This window comes from Malania oleifera, chromosome 5 (genome assembly GCF_029873635.1).
Source record: "Malania oleifera isolate guangnan ecotype guangnan chromosome 5, ASM2987363v1, whole genome shotgun sequence".
Taxonomy (NCBI): Eukaryota; Viridiplantae; Streptophyta; class Magnoliopsida; order Santalales; family Ximeniaceae; genus Malania; species Malania oleifera.
This window is the reverse complement of record NC_080421.1, coordinates 8,376,569-8,393,693: the sequence shown is the minus strand read 5'-3', so window position 1 is coordinate 8,393,693 and position 17,125 is coordinate 8,376,569. Positions and strand designations below refer to the sequence as shown.

Below are 17,125 nucleotides of genomic sequence, written 5' to 3'. Positions count from 1 at the left end.
GTTAGTAATGGCGCCAAGTGACGACGTCAAGTAACGGCATCAGCATATCTCGTTAAATAAGGGAATATTTCGTTAAGTTGCCATTTCGGGTCCGTTTTTCGAACGACTTGAACCATTTCTAAGGTTTTCAGCCGTTCCGGAAACAAACGTGTTGTCCGTTTGAGTTGATTCCATCTCTAGATAGGAAAATCGAGATGTCGAACGAAAAGAGCTCACAGATTGAGATGTTTGACGACACCAATTTCAATTTCTAGAAGATGCAAATTGAGGACTACTTCTTTGATAAGGAGTTGCATTTACCATTGAAGAAAAAGTCAGAATCCATGAAGGAGGGCGAGTGGGAGTTGCTTAATCAAAAAGCTCTCGGAGCTATCAGGATAACGTTGACAAATTCTGTTACCTTCAATATCAAGTACTTGACAACCACCAAGTCTTTTATGGATGCACTCTCCAACATGTACGAGCAGCCATCAGCCGCAAATAAGGTACACCTAATGAAAATATTGTTTACCATGAACATGTCTACAAGTGAAAGTTTTAGCAGACATATGAATAATTTCAACGAGCTGTCGGATCAACTCGCCTCGGTTGGAATTACATTTGATAGTGAAATTTGTGCCCTACTGATTCTTAGTTAGTTGCTTAAGAGTTGGAAAGATATTGTTACAGCAATCAGTAGCTCCACAGGAAAATTAAAGCTGAAGTATGACAAGGTCATCAACATGATTTTGACTGAAGAGATCAGGATGCAGTCAAACAATGCCTCCACTTCAAGTTCAGCCTTGAAAGTGGAAAATCGAGGGAAAGGAAGCGGGCATGAGCGATCAAACAATCGCGGCATATCAAGGACCAGGCGGTCCAGATCTAGAAATCCTAGAGGTTCATAGGGCACAAAGAAAATTGAGTGCTGGAATTGTAGAAAGATCGAACATTACAAAAACTAATGCAAAGGTCCAAGAAAAGAATCTAAGGCGAAGACAGAAGCTAATCTCGCCTCTTCCTTAGGAGAGAAAGATGCACTAATATGCTCTTTGGAGAGCAAGCAGGAGTCTTGGGTCTTAGACTCCGGAGCCTCATTTCATGCCACTTGTAGTAGATATTGCCTAGAGGAGTACACACTAGGTAATTTCGATAAGGTGTACCTTGGTAATGATCAACCTTGCGACATAACCGGCGAGGGAATTGTGAAGATCAAGATGAACGAATTTGTATAGAAGTTGAAGGATATCAGATATATTCCATACCTAAGAAAGAACTTAATCTCAATTGGTCAACTGGCAGATGAGGGATACACCACTACATTCATTGGCAATGAATGGAAGATTTCAAAGGGTGTACTAACAATTGCATGAGGTAAGAAAAGTGGAACACTTTATCTAACCTCCATTGCCTACATGTCTATTTCAGTTGCTGCAGGAAATGATGACAGCAACATTTGACACCAATGACTCGGTCACATGAGTGAGAAGGGACTCAGGGTGATGCATTCAAAGGGAAAATTGAGCGGTCTACGGTCAATAGAGATTGACATGTGCGATGATTGCATACTTAGGAAACAAAAGAGAGTTAGTTTCCAGACATACACTCGTACCCCAAAGAAGGAGAGAGTAGAACTAGTCACCTCAGATGTATGGAGACTGACGCCCGTCTTATCCATAGGTGGAAGGAATTACTTTGTGTTAACTTTGGTGCAACCCCAAGAGGGGGGTGAATTGGGTATTTAAAATTTATCACCTAGGTTAACTGGTCTATCAATAGTGTAATACACCCTAGGGTCAGTCTACGCAATCAACAAATAAGCATACACGTGCAATAAAGGTAAAGTGCAAAAATGTAAAGAACACGCACGATATGTTATTGGGGTTTGGCCAACTGTGCCTACGTCCCCGCCTTGGCCACACTGGCACAAGGATTACCACTATAATGCTCACTTAAACGGGTGGAGTGACACCTATACAAACCAGGTTAATTCAAGGGGCTGACCTCACCCAACACGCCTTAACAAGATGGCGCACCTAGATTTCCTAACCGGGTCTAAGCCAATCCGGGACTATTTACTAGGGCTAGTCTCCCTTTTTAGGCCCGCGCCTGGAATACAACCAATGTGTATAAAGTTTGTACACGGAAATACGCTTCTAGACAAGCAAATGTGTGCACCAATACAGCTCAGTCAATATTACAAGCACAAATGATATGTAAATATGCTCAGTGCTCTAATGTGTGCTAAACACTCAATCACGTATAGATTTTCAATCCAGATTTAGAGTGTATATCCAAGCAAGATTTGAAACACACTATGTGAATAACTCAAAATTAGATTAGGGTTTCAAAAGCAAGTTCAATCAAACAAACTCAATAAAATATTCTAATATACAAAGCACAATGGAGTTGTTTGAAGCACTAGCTTTTTGAAAAGGATTTTTGCACACCTAAATCTAGGTTTAGGTATCTTGCAATAACAATGCAAGAACGACAACTCTCAAAGTCTTCCCACACAAAATTTATCAAATGAAATCGGTGGAAGAACTTTAATGCTAAACTCTCAAATAAAATCAATCAAGCAATAATACAAGTAAGAGTTCTAGCTGGAGAGATTAAGCACAATAGCCTTAAAGATACTCACAATGCTTAAAGAGATCAAGAGTGTGCAGTATGTGAGTGTTTGGAAGTAGTATTGGCTATAAAATAATTTTTGGATTTGAGAGAATTTTGGCCTTAATGATCTATCTAATCTCCTTCTAATTATTCCAAATGAAGGGGTATATATAGGCTTCCCCAAAAATATGACCGTTAAGGACACAAATGGAATAATTATAAAAGTTTTAATATTATTTAAATAAATTAACCCCATTTAAAAAATATTAACTGCGGTAAAAATGAGGGGCAACCTGAGAGCACCGGTTGACCGAGACAAGTTCGGTTGACCGAAGTTCTTGAGGTTCGATTGACCGGGCATTAAATGACTTGTGAGTTCGATCGACCGGACTTGTAACTCCAAAGCCTTTTTGCGAGGTTCGGTCGACCAAGACTAAAATGAACAGCACGCTCGGTCGACCAGACTTGTAAGTCCAAAGCCAATTTTCCCTTCTAGCAAGGTTCAGTCAACCAAGACTAAAATAAACCGACTCAGTCGGTCGACCAGGGCGTTGCAATGTAATATGGGCTCGGTCGACCAGGTGGTCAATAAAGTTGACTCCTGGGGAGTTCGGTCAATTGGGCTCAAATGAACTATATGAGTTCAATCGACCGGGCTATGGTCAACCTATTGACCCAGCACCGATTCGGTCGATCGGGCATTTTTGTACAGGGAAGTTCGGCACATTTAGTGCATTTCGGTCATGTTTAAGCTAACAATCACCCTATTCAAATGACTAACACATATAAATGCATGAGTGAGTGTCTTAGGGTCATTCTAAGCCTTTTTGAGTGCACTGAAAAAATCTGGCATCGGTCGACCGAAGATCTTTCTATGGTCTGTGTAGGTACCTAAAGTCCAACTAGGGTCGATTTGAGCATACCTACCTATCATGCATGATACAAAATATTACAGGTCATAGGAATGCACAGTCCATAATTAAATTTACATCCCGGAATGAAGAAATGAAATAATGAATACAAACACAACACACAAATCTTCATTCTTCGGCACGAACACCGCACGCCATCATGATATGTCTTTCAACACGTGTACAGTGACCCTACATGCAAGCCTTAGTGCAACCATCAGTACCAAGAGTATTTGTCATGATCAAAACTGGGTGTCACCAATCAGGTCAACACTTTGTCATGTTCATTGATGATCATTCTCGGAAGTTATGGGTTTACTTTCTGTAACATAAGTCAGATGTTTTTTATGCTTTCAAGATATGGAAAGCAATGGTTGAAAATGAAACTGGTCTAAAAGTCAAGAAGCTGAGAACCGACAATGGTGGTGAGTATGAAGACACCAGGTTCAAGAAATTCTACTATGAGCACGGTATCAGGATGGAAAGAAGTGTGCCAGGTATGCCCCAACACAACGGTGTAGCAGAGCAGATGAACCGAACGTTGACTAAAAAATCTAGAAGCATGCGTATCTAGTTAGGCTTACCAAAGCAGTTTTGGGCAAAAGCAGTCAACACAGCAGCATACTCGATTAATAGAGTTCCATCAGTACCATTGGACCAGAGACTACCATAAGAAGTATGGAGCAGGAAAGAGGTGAGACTTTCACATTTTAAAGTTTTTGGTTGTGTTGCATATGTACATATCAGTGATCATGTCGGAAACAAGCTTGATCCAAAGTCCCAGAAATGCACCTTCGTCGGTTACAATGAAGATGAGTATGGGTATTGCATTTGGGACGATGAAAACAAGAAGGTGATCAGAAGCAAAGATGTGATCTTCAATGAAAAGATGATGTACAAAGACAGGCACACAACAAAATCCACCGAACCAGTTCAGAATAAATCAACCTATGTAGACATGGATGATGTCCTAGAAGGTGTTGGGACTTAAAAGCAAAATGCCGAGAATCCTTAGGCGGAGGAACTAGTGGAGCAGATCGTCGCACCACCGCCTCCTACTCCAGCTCCGAAGCTTAGGAGATCTTTTCGGCCCCATGAACCAAATAAAAGGTATATGTATTATTTACTTCTTATAGATGGAGGAGAGCCTGAATGCTATGATGAAGCATGTCTGGTAGGAGATTCGAGCAAGTGGGAGCTTGCGATGAAGGACAAGATGAAGTCCCTCACCTCCAATAGAGCGTGAGAACTAGCTAAGTTGCCTAGAGGTAAGAAGACTCTTCATAACAAGTGGGTGTACAAGATCAAAGAGAAGCATGATGGTTATAGGAGGTATAAGGCTTGGTTGGTAGTCAAAGGCTTCAAGCAGAAGGAAGGAATCAACTACATCGGCATCTTTGCACCAGTTGTGACTATAGAGAAGCTGAAGTTGTACTTAACTTTAGTTGGTCTTCATACTTGAAGACAGATATGAGCACATCATTTACCTATACACTAGTTAAGATGGTGCCTCCATCTCCAAGTGGGAGATTGTTCAGATTGCTGAAGATGGAGTCGTCAGCAGCCACCGTCCTAGTCGCTTCTGTTGACATTGGAAACCGGTGGCCACCAACCCTGCTTACAATGCTGACATTAAGCCACCAACCTTTGAATTTTACCCCCCATCCGTGTATATACATATGTGATGTGTATGTGTGTAATCGGTGTGCGGAGTGTGCAGAAGTTGTGCATATTGTGTGAGGTAAAGTGGAAGTTGTGTGAGAGAGAAAGAGAGTTGAGTTGAGCAAATGCTCCTCCTCTTCCTTGTAATTCTCCCAGTTATAGTAAAAATTTGTGTGCTCCGTGGACGTAGGTCAGATTGGACTGAACCACGTTATGTCTTGGTGTTTAGTATTTTGCTTGTGTGTGATTATTGCTCCTAGATCCCCCCCAATAGAAACTAATTTCAATAACTTTATAGAAATTGAAGAATAGAATTCAAAGAAGATGCAAATACATTTGCTAATTTTGTGTTGTCTATGAGTAAACAAATTCCACCAAGATTGAAAACCTACCAAGAAAATGGGTTCAAGTCTCATTGGAAGACCAAATTTCTTGATTCATCTTGACAATGCCATTAGCTTTGTATCTTGAATAAAGCCTTTGGACATTTGTATATAATTTGACACGTTGCCAGTCTTCATTATTGGAAGTACAGTTTTAGGATCTTCTCTTGACTAGGTACAAGATGCTTCAGTAAGCTCCTATGCAGCCCCTTCAAGTCAAGGGATGTGACCTGGGAGATGATTGTGTCTAACAAGCTCAAGATTTGGAGGTGGAAGCCTTCTCTCTCTTTCTATCTATCTATCTATCTCTGATTTGTTGTACGGTGGATGTTGACTTGCAAAAAGGATGGTGTTCAATGGATCATGGAACCTTGGTAAAGGAGGATGCTTTGATGTAAAATCTTATTACTGGAATAATGGACTATATAGCAAGGGAGGGTGATAGAGATGTAGTTGGTTTAGATTCATTTGGAGTAGTTTGGAAGACTGATGTTTATACAACGATAGCCATTCTTTCCTAGCAAGCAATTTGGGAGATAATTTTGACTATTAATAATCTTTAAAAGGTCGAAAACTATCATAAGTATGTACTAACTTTGTAAGAAAGAGGTGAAATATGTAATAAATATTTTATACAAACCTTTTGAATTCTTGCCAATTGTGGGAGTTGACTTTCTCAGTAGCACTATTCTATTGGGTTGCCGGTTCTATTGAGGATGAATTGTGGGCTCATCATCTGTTTACAAAAAGTAGATAAATTGTTGCTTTGATCTCTCTTATTGTTTTTACATTTGTGTGGAGGGTAAGAAATATGAGAGCTTTTGCGGGAGAGGAATTGTCTCTCTTGGGGCTTAAGGTGGATTTTTCAAAACTTCATGCTTTTGGATTTCATTGCTTATAGGTATGGAGTGGATTCTGTCCCATTGGTGCCTCTTATTATATTTTATTCTCTTTACTACCAAAACAAGAATGATGTTGTTTCATAGTGAACCTATAAGTTGTCAAAAGAAATACAAAATGAACAAAACATGCCTGCTTTTCTTCGCAGCAAAAAAATTATTTTGGAATAAAACTTTTCAAGGTTGTACCTTTATTCTTTATCATCAAGTCTTCAACTTTTTTCCTTGGAAACCCTAGGATGTCTTCCTGGAATTACCGTTTAAGATAGTTGTCTCTATTTTACTGCTTTTAATATGTATGTTGAGAATTCCACTTGTGTGTTTGTCCCACATTGGAAAAATTGAGTGGATGATAGGTGCTTATATACATGGTTGGGCCTAAGACCCAATAGGCTTAAGCTTTTGCGTTAAGTTGGTGCTCACCCATGTAGAAACCCGAACCCGAAAAATAAAAGAAATGAATAAGAAAATAAGAAAGAAAAATTTTAAAGGGCAAAGCAGCAAGACTCGTCGACGAATCCCCGGTTTTCGTCAACGAGTGCACTTCTGTGACTCATCGACTAAGTGTTGGCATCGTCGACGAAGAAATCTCGAGAGCCAGGAAATCTCTGGCTTAAGGTTCATCGACGAACACTTTAAATTCGTCGACAAACGTGGCCAAGTCAATGTCTTATAAAAGAAGCCATAAGAGATTTTTTTTAGAAAAATAAAATATCTTCTTTCTCTCTCTCTCTCTCTAACCCACGAACCTCATCTCTTCTCTCTTCGATTTCTTGTCGTTCGTCACCCGAATCGATGATCGGAAGTCACCACAAGGGTCTAGGAGCGTTTCTCTACAAGTCTAGCGGAGTAGATTTTTGAGCTGGGCTTTCCAGGCATCACTCCAAGGCTAGGGTAAGATTTAGGGAATTAAGCAAATTTGATGTTTTTGGGATTTTAATCATTTATTTGGAGTTTGTGGGCCAGGGAAATGTTAAAATAGTATTTTACCTAGGGTTGAGTTGATTAAGTATGATTTATGAATTGAGGGTTCGTGTGAGCGCCGCAGGCGCAGTTTTGGAATCCCTGCTGGCATAGTTTTAGGAAAACAGGTAAAGGGATTAAGTTAAGTCAGGTTTTTAATAAGTTTGAACCGATTAAACTGCTTTCTAAATAAGTATACTATGATTTCAAAGGTTGTTTCGAAAAACCTACCGTTCAAAAATGGATTTTTCAAATATAGGATATATGATATGTTATTTTGAATAAAATGAATGGTGAAAAACATGTTTATAAACTAAATATACTATGAGGTACTAGTTGGTTATTTATGGATTATGTTTAAATACTGAAATCGTGTGGCAGGTGAATAATTGGTATAGTTATTGTGTAACCGGATTTGAGATATGGTTGTGAAAATACTGAATTGTTTGTGAAATATACTCGAACTGCCTTTGCAAAATATTGGGATTTGATATGACGGCCAGAGGTCGGGTTTTATTTAACGGTCGGGGGCTGGGTTTTATTAAGTGATAGGTTCTATATGAAATGAGATTTATACTACAGTATTTACTACTTAAATTGCATTATATGGTTTAAGAACCCTGAGGACCAGTTGTATTGTGAGCACGGTACCATTGTTAGGAACTTATATTGAGACTGTGTGCTCCCACACTGTACTGAGACTTGTAGGGTGGTCTCCGCCATTTAGCCTGCGTAAGGATGAAGTACCTTTCCTGGGGACCCGGGTCAGGAAGTGGTAAGGTTAGCAGACCTGCAACTGAGTTGTGGATGCCTACAGAAGTACTTGCAGATGGTTACTTTGACTGTGTCTGGGCTGATCCCCTAGGGCATAAGTTCAGGTTTCGGGCCACACAACCCGTACCATGGGGGAAGTAAATGGTGTGTTATACCCATGGAGTGTTTTCTACGCATATCTGTTGATTTATGTAAAAGGTGTTATTATTTATTGAACTGGTTTATATCGAGGAAGCAAATGCATATTTTTCAACTGTAAAGGTGTGAGTATTTGTATATGAATTAAAATGCATAAATGTTTATAGCGAAGTAAACTCTCCGCCCAAGGGCTTGCCAAGAAAGGCAAGTACCCTGATAAGTGTCAATTGTAGTCATATCAGGTTGCATAACGTGTTAGAGCAAAGGGGAGCTACATCTATGAGCGTGTAATCTCTCCTATCCTCGGGAACTTTCGCTAATAAATAATCGTGTGTGTGTGTGTGTGAATATGGTCGGAGAATGATTTTATAACTGATGATATTTTGTATACATTAAAACTGATATTAACTTAATCTGCCTTACTGAGAAGTGTCTCACCCCAGCATACAAATCATCCTTTCAGGACCATCTCGAGATCGAGCTTAGTGAGCTCCGGGGCAGGGTGATAGCTAGTTTCAGTTTTTGTGAGTGTCTGTGAGAACTCTAATGTAATTATGTATGTTTGAAGTCCCTAGATGTGTAATAGGATTGTATGGGCTGAGATGGTTTTTTTATTATATTATGGTCTGTAATATGGATATTGGGAGACTGCTATGTATATTAGTAGTTTAGAACTCTAGTAATATGTTTTGGAGAATGTATCATTTATTTCCATTGCATTTTTATAATGAATATGATATCAGGTACATAGACATCATTAAAGTAGCACCCTGGGCCCTACGTGGCGGGTCGAGGCGTTACAGGTGGTATCAGAGCCTAGGTTTGCTAGGTTCTGCAGACTTTGATAGTGGATGATTACCAGAGTATAGGTTGAGATAAGATAAGGATAAAAGTGCGTAGATTAGGCGAGTCTTGGTCCAAAAGCTTAGAGACAGTGATCCTTTGACGGTCTTTTGTGTTTTTATTGGAATGACAATTTTAGGAAAACCACGGTAAATCCATCAATGATTTCGTTTTTGGGTTGAGAGATTGGAATTTGGAAATTTAAGTGGGAACGTTAGGTCGGATGAGTATGTGCGTAGTGCTGGTGTTATGGTTAGAGGTAGATACCTTGACGGTTTTGTGGCAGGATTGTGTAAATGATTCTTTTTAACTACAAACTCATATGTTATATTATTTCTTCATTCCATACTTAAATCAACCATGATAAATGTGGAATTTCTAAGTCGATTTCTATCCTATGTTCAGGATGGATTCCAGAGGAAAGGACATCATGGCTGGAGGAGATAATCACGTGGATACTTCCAGTGAGGATGATAGGGATGCCTTGGCAGTGCTGCAAAGTATAGCGCGGCAGGCTAGGAAGGAGAACCGGAGGGACTCCAGAGAGTAGAATCAGCCACCGATTGGTCAGGGCTGCACTTTTCAGCAGTTTACCTAGACAAATGTGCCAGCATTTGCAGGAGGAGCGAACCCGATCACAGCTGAAGATTGGGTTCAGGAAATAGAGAAATTGTTGGGTGTGCTGGAGTGCATAGAGGAACATAAGGTGCGGTATGCCACCTTTAAATTAGTGGGGGAAGCGAATAGGTGATGGAGATTGGAAAAACTGGTAGAGGAATAGCGATCAGGACCTACGACTATTACTTGGATCATTTTCAGGGAGGTTTTCTTCGACAGATACTTTCCTACCGCTACCCAAGAGGCTAAGGTAGAGGAGTTCTTGAATCTGACTCAGGGACACTTGACCGTACAACAGTACACGGCCAAGTTTATGGAGCTATCCCTTTTCGCTCCATACATGATCCCAAACGAGCCGAAGAAGGCCCAGAGGTTTAAGAAGGGTTTGAGGCAAAGAATACATGCACGGGTGGTGGCGCTGTTGACTTAGATTTTTTCTGAGTTGGTGGATAAGGCCATGGCAGTTGAGGCCAACATTTAGGAGGGTGAGAAACTAGCAGTAAACTAGAAGAAGAGGCCCTTGCCTCAGGGATTTCAGACTAGTACCAGCCATAGTACATGGAGGAGGCCTGGTAATTTTACAGGTCAGCAGCACGATATGGGATATCGAGCCCATCAGGGGAATCCACTGCGTCCTACCTGTCCCAAATGCCATTAGAGGCATTGGGGTGAGTGCAGGGGTGGACCAACTGGCTGCTACTGGTGTTGTGGGGCTGGACATATAGCACGTGATTGTTGCGCGATATTGACTCACACTCCTCTATACCATCAGTATCGGGGAAGTAACCAAGCACGCCGAGGTGGTCACCAGAGAGGCACCACCCAGGCGCGAGTGTATTCGCTTACGCCAGGAGATGCGGAGAACACCGACGATGTGGTGACAAGTACTATTTCCATTTTGTCAAATAGTACTGCTGTGTTGTTTGACTTAGGTGCAACACACTCTTTCGTATCTTGGGGATTGGTCAAATTGTGCGGGGTAGAGACTCGGTTGTTAGATACCAAGTTAGGTGTGGTCACGCCGACATGGTCAGTTGTGGTGTGTAGTAAGGTGATCAGAGACTACCTAGTGGAGATTCAAGGGAGAAGGTTGCTTGCTAGCTTTGTTGTTTTTGACATGCATGGGTTCGACATTATTTTGGGGATGGATTGATTAGCATCTAGCTATGCGAGCATTAAGTGCCACGGGAAGGAGGTAGTGTTCAAACCTCCTGGGGAGCCAGAGTTTAAATTCATCGGGTCGTGTGTGCGCTCTACACCACAGATCCTTTTAGTAATTCAGGCAAAGAGGTTACTTCTGGAGGGTGACCAGGGGCACCTTGCATTTGTAAAAGAAGCACCAAAGGAAGTACTTAAGCTGGAGGATATCCCAGTGATAAAGGAATTCTCGGATGTTTTTTTCAGAGGACTTATCGGGATTGCCTCCTGATCGCGAGGTGGAGTTTGCCATTGAATTAAACCCAGGGACAGCACCCATTTCCAAGACTCCATACAGAATGGCGCCAGCTAAATTAAAGGAGATAAAGGAGTAGTTATAGGAACTACTTTACAAAGGGTTCATTAGACCGAGTGTATCACCCTGGGGAGCACCAGTGTTGTTTTTAAAGAAGAAGGATGGTTCGATGAGAATGTGCATCGACTACCGAAAAATTAATAAGTTGATGGTGAAGAACAAGTACCCGTTACCCCGTATTGACGATCTATTTGACCAGTTAAAGGGCACGTAGGTTTTATCTAAGATTGATCTGCGATCTGGGTATCATCAGGTGAATGTTAGGTCGGAAGATGTTCTAAAGACCACATTCAGGACTCGGTATGACCATTATGAATTCTTGGTTATGCCGTTTGGATTGACAAATGCTCCTGCAGTGTTCATGGCTCTGATGAACAAGGTCTTCCACCAATATTTAGACTAGTTTGTGGTAGTGTTTATTGACGATATACTGGTATATTCAAATATCTTAGAGGAACACGAGAAACATCTGAGGATAGTGCTTCAGGTGCCAAGAGAAGGAAAACTATATGCTAAATTTAAGAAATGCGAGTTATAGGCTGAACAAGTTGCATTTTTGGGACATGTAGTGTCCAAGGAGGGAATTTCAGTGGACACAGGCAAAGTAGAGGCGGTAGTGGATTGGGCAAGACTGAAGAACATATACAAGGTTAGAAGTTTCTTGGGTATGGAAGTATACTATCGCCTGTTCGTTGAGGGGTTTTCTAGGCTATTAGGTCCTCTGACGCAGCTTACGAGGAAGAACAGGAAGTTTGAGTGGACTAGTGAATGCGAGCAGAGTTTCCAGGAGTTGAAGCAACAACTAGTCATTGCCCCAGTGTTGACCATTCCGTTAGGAGAGGGTGGATTTGTGATCTACAGTGACACATCTCAGAAAGGAATTTGGTGTGTCTTGATGCAACAAGAAAAGGTTATTGTGTACGCTTCTCGCCAACTCAAGGAGTACGAGAAGAACTATCCTACGCACAACTTAGAGCTGGCAGCTGTAGTTTTTGCATTAAAGATCTGGAGGCACTACCTATATGGTGAAAAGTGCGAGATCTTTACTGATTACAAAAGTCTAAAATACTTTTTCACCCACAAGGAGTTGAACATGAGGCAACGAAAATGGCTTGAATTGATAAAGGACTACAACTGTACCATTAGTTACCCCCCGAGAAAGGCTAATGAGGTAACTGATGCTTTGAGTCAAAAGCCAATGGGTGCATCAGTTTTAGCGGTTGTTGTACAGCATTAGATTAGGATGGACCTAGAAAAGTTGGGTGTAGAGTTAGTGGAAGGGAATTCACAGGCGTTCATTGCTAGTTTGATCATTTAGCCAATCTTGCAGGAGAAAATTAAAGCCGCTCAGATGAGAGACGCGAAGTTAATGGAAATTGTGGAGAAAGTACGGAGTGAGTAGCAAATGGACTTCAATGTTTCTAAGGATGGAGTTCTCAGATTTCACACCAGATTGTGTGTGCCTAACGATGCGGGGATTAAAAAGACGATTCTAGAAGAGGCTCATCGCTTTTTATACTGTTCATCTGGGAAGTACTAAGAAGTATAGAGATTTGTGAGAATCGTTCTGGTGGAGAAACATAAAGAGGGAGATTTCCAGATTTGTAGAACAATGTCTGACATGTCAGTAGGTAAAGCAGAGCACTAGAAGCCAGCGGGACCACTTCAACCACTTGATATCCCTAAATGGAAGTGGGAGCATATCTCGATGGACTTCGTATCAAGATTGCCTTCAGCGGTGCATGAACAGAATGCCATCTAGGTAATCGTGGATCGGCTGACGAAGACTGTGCACTTCGTTCCAATCAAATTCAGTTATTCTATGAATAGGCTGACAGAGCTTTATGTGCAGGAGATTGTACAACTTCATGGTGTCCCGGTTTCCATTGTTTCATATCGAGATCCACGGTTCACCTCTCGGTTCTGGAAGTGTTTGCAAAACGCTTTGGGATCTCAACTCACTTTTAGTACCGCGTTTCACCCACAGACGGATGGACAATTCAAGAGGACCATTCAGATTCTAGAGGATATGTTGCAGGCATGTATGCTGGATTTTGGGGATGGTTGGATTCAATATCTACCACTCGTTGAGTTTGCGTATAATAACAGTTATTAGGCTAGTATTGAGATGCCACCATATAAGGCTTTGTATGGTTGCTGGTGCCGATCTCCGTTGTACTGAGATAAGGTAGGAGAGTGGCAGATTTTGGGGCCGGAACTAGTTTAGCAGACCTCTGCAAAGGTCGAGCTTATCAGTGAGAGGATTAAAACAGCACAGAGTCAGCATAAAAGTTATGTGGATACTAGCCGACGGGAGCTGGAGTTCGAGATTGGTGATATGATATTTTTGAGAATTGCTCTGATGAAAGGGGTGATGAGGTTTGGAAAGAAAGGCAAGTTGAGTCCTAGGTGCATTGGGTCATTCGAGATCTTGGAAATGATTGGTCCAATTGCCTATCAAGTGGCGTTACCCCCAACTTTGTCTAGGGTTCATGATGTTTTCCACATATCAGTGCTAAGGAAGTACGTGCTAAATCCTTCGCACGTGATAAGTTATGAGCCTTTAAAGATCGAGGATGTCTTGGCATACGAGGAGGAACTAGTTCAGATTCTAGATCGGAATATACATAAACTGCGTACTAAGGAAATACTATTAGTGAAGGTGTTGTGGCGTAATCATGCAGTTGAGGAGGCTTCTTGGGAATTGGAAACGAAAATACACCATAAGTACCCATAGCTTTTCAAAGAGACTTAGTGCTAGACAGTTGAGTACGACGGCACAGGTAAGTGTTGATTTTATTTGCAGGTTAGATAAGGTAGGTTGTGTAGTTTTGTCAGTTATTTACGGTTTCGTATATGAATGGTCTTTTGGAGAGTTTTGTATGATATTGTAATCCCCCGAGACATTGTGAGTAACCACAGTATTCCTCCGCCATAACTGAGAGTATTTAATAAACTTGGGATGAGGCCGTTATGTGGGTGGTTACCGACTCTTTTGTAGAGATGGATCGTGAGTTAAGGATGTGATCGATAACAGTTAGCAAATTTCGAGAATGAAATTTTTATAAGGGGGGGAGATTGTAGAAACCCGAACTCAAAAAACAAAAGAAATGAATAAGAAAAGAAGAAAGAAAAATTTAAAAGGGCAACGTAGCAGGACTCGTCGACGAATCCCTGGTTTTCGTCCACGAGTGCCCTTCTGTGACTCGTCGATGAAGTGCTGGCGTCGTAGACGAAGAAATTCTGAGAGCTAGGAAATCTTAGGCTTAAGGTTTGTCGACGAATCCCTTATTTCGTCGACGAATGTTCTTCTGCAATTCGACGACGTACGCTTTAAATTCGTCGACGAACGTGGCTAGGTCAATGTCTTATAAAAGAAGCCAAGAGATTTTTTTTAGAAAAATAAAATATCTTCTCTCTCTCTTTAACCCACGAACCTCGTCTCTTCTCTCTTCGATTTCTCGTCGTTTGTCGCCCGAATCGATGATCAGAAGTCACCACGAGGATTCAGGAGCATTTCTCTACAAGTCTAGCGGAGTAGATTTTTGAACTAGGTTTTCCAGGCACCACTCCAAGGTTAGGGTAAGATTTAGGGAATTAAGAAAATTTGATGTTTTTGGGAGTTTAATCATTTATTTGAAGTTTTTGGGCCTGGGAAATATTAAAATAGTATTTTACTTGGGGTTGAGTTGATTAAAGTAGGATTTATGAATTTAGGGGTTCATGTGAGCGCCGCAGGTGCAGTTTTGGAATCCCTGCTGGCATAGTTTTAGGAAAACAGGTAAGGGGATTAAGTTAAGTCAGGTTTTTAATAAGTTTGAACCGATTAAACTGCTTTCTAAATAAGTATACTATGATTTCAAAGGTTGTTTCGAAAACCAACCGTTCAAAAATAGATTTTTCAAATATAGGATATATGATACGGTATTTTGAATAAAATGAACGGTGAAAAGCTTGTTTATAAACTAAATATACTATGAGGTACTTGTTGGTTATTTGTGGATTATGTTTAAACACTGAAATCGTGTGACTAATGAATAATTAGTATAGCTATTGTGTAACCGGATTTGGGGTATGGTTGTGAAAATACTGAATTGTTTGTGAAATATATTCGAATTGCCTTTGCAAAATATTTGGATTTGATATGACGTCCGGGGGCCGGGTTTTATTAAATGGCAGGTTCTATATGAAATGAGATTTATACTACAATGTTTACTATTTAAATTGCATGATATGATGTAAGAACCCTGAGGACTAGTTATATTGTGAGCACGGTACTGTTGCTAGGAACTTATATTGAGACCGTGTGCGCCCACACTGTACTGAGAGGTGTAGGGTGGTCTCCGCCGTTGTTGATGGCTAAGTTGTTGATGGCTATAGATGGACTTGTAGATGGTTACTTTGATTGTGTCTGGGCTGATCCACCAGGGCATAAGTCTAGGCTTTGGGTCGCATAACCCGTACTATGGGGGAAGTAAATGTTGTGTTAGTCCCAAGGAGTGTCTTCTACACATATCTGTTGATTTATGTAAAAGGTGTTATTATTTATTGAACTGGTTTATACTGAGGAAGCAAATGCATATTTTTCAACTGTAAAGGTGCGAGTATTTGTATATGAATTAAAGTGCATAAATGTTTATAACGAAGTAAACTCTCCGTCCAAGGGCTTGCCGAGAAAGGCGAGTACCCTAATAAGTATCAATTGTAGTCATACCAGGTTGCATAACGTGTTAGAACAGAGGGGAGCTTCATGTACGGGCTTGTAATCTCCCCTATCCTTGCGAAGTTTCGCTAATAAATAATCGTGTGTGTGTGTGAGTATGGTCAGAGAATGATTTTATAACTATGGTTAATTAACAACTGATGATATTTTGTATACATTAAAACTCACGTTAGCCACACATTGATATTAACTTAATCTACCTTATTGAGAAGTGTCTCACCCCAGCATACAAATCATCTTTGCAGGACCATCTTGAGATCGAGCTTAGTGAGCTCCGGGGCGGGGTGATAGCTAGTTTCAGTTTTTATGAGTGTCTGTAAGAACTCTAATGTAATTATGTATGTTTGAAGTCCCTGGATGTGTAATAGGGTTGTAAGGGCTGAGATGGTTTTTGTATTATATTATGGTCCGCAATATGGATATTGGGAGACTGCTATGTATGTTAGTAGTTTAGAACTCTCGTAATGTGTTTTGGAGAATGTATCATTTATTTCTGCTGCATTTTTACAATGAATATGGTATCAAGTACACAGACGTCACTAAAGTAGCACCTTGGGCCCCACGTGGCGGGTTGGGGCGTTACAATCCAAGTGTATCAAGCCCACCCATGGGCTCCTCCGGTGCCCACAAGTGGTATCAAAGCCGACGATTCGTAACTCTGGGTGAGCGACATTGTAAAAGTTGAGACGTAAAGCTAATTCCCCTGACGTGCTAACAATTGGAGTACCAAGCGTGTGACCGAGGCCAATAAGGATCATCTAGACCTTGGATGGATCCGAATAGGGTCAAGACATGGGAGGTAGGATTGATTCAGAGGCACGTAAGGCGCCAGTGGTAAGGCCCACTTGAGCAATTGTTGGGGAATTGGGCTTACTCACATAAAGGAGACCATTTTCGTTCAAGGGGGAGCAGTTGGAACTCACAAGTGAGGGGGACATTGTTGAGAATTCCACTTGTGTGTTTGTCCCACATTGGAAAAATTGAGTGGATGATGGTGCTTATATACATGGTTGGGCCCAAGACCCAATAGGCTTAAGCTTTTGGGTCAAGTTGGTGCTCACCCATGTGTATCAAGCCCATCCATGGGCTCCTCCAGTGCCCAC

General features: G+C 41.1%; 1 protein-coding gene across 4 annotated transcripts in view; it reads left to right on the top strand.

Annotated features, from left to right (window-relative positions):
• Positions 1–17,125, top strand: part of LOC131156474 (protein CHROMATIN REMODELING 35-like) — a 31,839-nt gene that overhangs the window by 8,335 nt on the left and 6,379 nt on the right. The window lies entirely within an intron of this gene.